This window comes from Megascapheus bottae, chromosome 8 (genome assembly GCF_031878675.1).
Source record: "Megascapheus bottae isolate mThoBot1 chromosome 8, mThoBot2.hap1, whole genome shotgun sequence".
Lineage (NCBI taxonomy): Eukaryota > Metazoa > Chordata > Mammalia > Rodentia > Geomyidae > Megascapheus > Megascapheus bottae.
In genome coordinates, this window is record NC_143516.1 from 5,897,004 (window position 1) to 5,898,061 (window position 1,058).

Genomic DNA, 1,058 nt, shown 5'->3' on the forward strand with positions numbered 1-1,058 from the left:
AATAGTATTCGTAATAAAGCGAAAGGGAAAGAGAAATGAAACGAATGAAAAGGGACAGAGGGAAGGGGAAAATGGGACTGCCACCCTAATTCATACATGTGTTAGGTCTCCCAGAACTGTGGGGTTTTTAAGTGCTTTTCTAAGTTTAGAAACAAACTATTGATATGGTGCATTAGCTAGGCACAGACTGAGGAAATATAGCTCCAGTGCATAGGTATAACAGAAGATCCTCCTCCGGGAAATGAAGCGTGATCCTACTTAAAAACCGGCCTCGGGCCCTCGGGCCGGGCGCTCGTGGCTCAGGCCTGTAACCCTACTCGGCAGGCTGAGAGCCGAGGAGACTCTTCTCCCCAATCACGAAGAAAGCTGGAGGTGGTGCTGCGGCTCAAGAGGTACAGTGCCATGCGTGGTGCAGTAAAACGAGCTGGGGGCAGTACCCAGGCCTGGGGCCAGCCAGGGAAGAGCACATCTGGACAATCCGAAGGGCCGGGGAGGGGCGGGGACGGGGCGGGGAGGGGCGGGGACAGGGCGGGGAGGGCCGGGGAGGGTCGAGGTCTTAGGGCGGAAGGCCGGAGGGGGCTGCGGTGTGGGATTCCCTAGACTAGGCTGGCCAGGGAGGCTACAAACCAAGTAGGGGGAGGACCGGCCTAGGTTTCCAAAGGCCTCCCCGACACCCCCCAGCTCGGCTCGGCCAGGTCCTTCCGGCCCTCCCCGAGGGCCCCCACCCCTGACTGACCCCCCCCTCCAACCCGCCAGCTCCCCCCCCAGGAGCTCCGCCCCGCCAGGTCCTCCCACCCCGGACCCCCGCCGGCTCCCCCCCCCAGGAGCTCCGCCCCGCCAGGTCCTCCCGCCCCCCTTCCCCAGCTCCCCCCACCCCGGACCCCCACCGGCTCCCCCCCCCAGGAGCTCCGCCCCGCCAGCTCCCCTCACCCCCCTCATGAACTCCGCCCCAGCCAGGTCCTCCCTCCCCTCCCCCAGGGCGCTGAGCTCCCCAGCTCCCTCCACCCCCAGCCCACCGCGAGTCCTCCTCCGACCCCCGGGGGCTGTGCTGTGTGGCT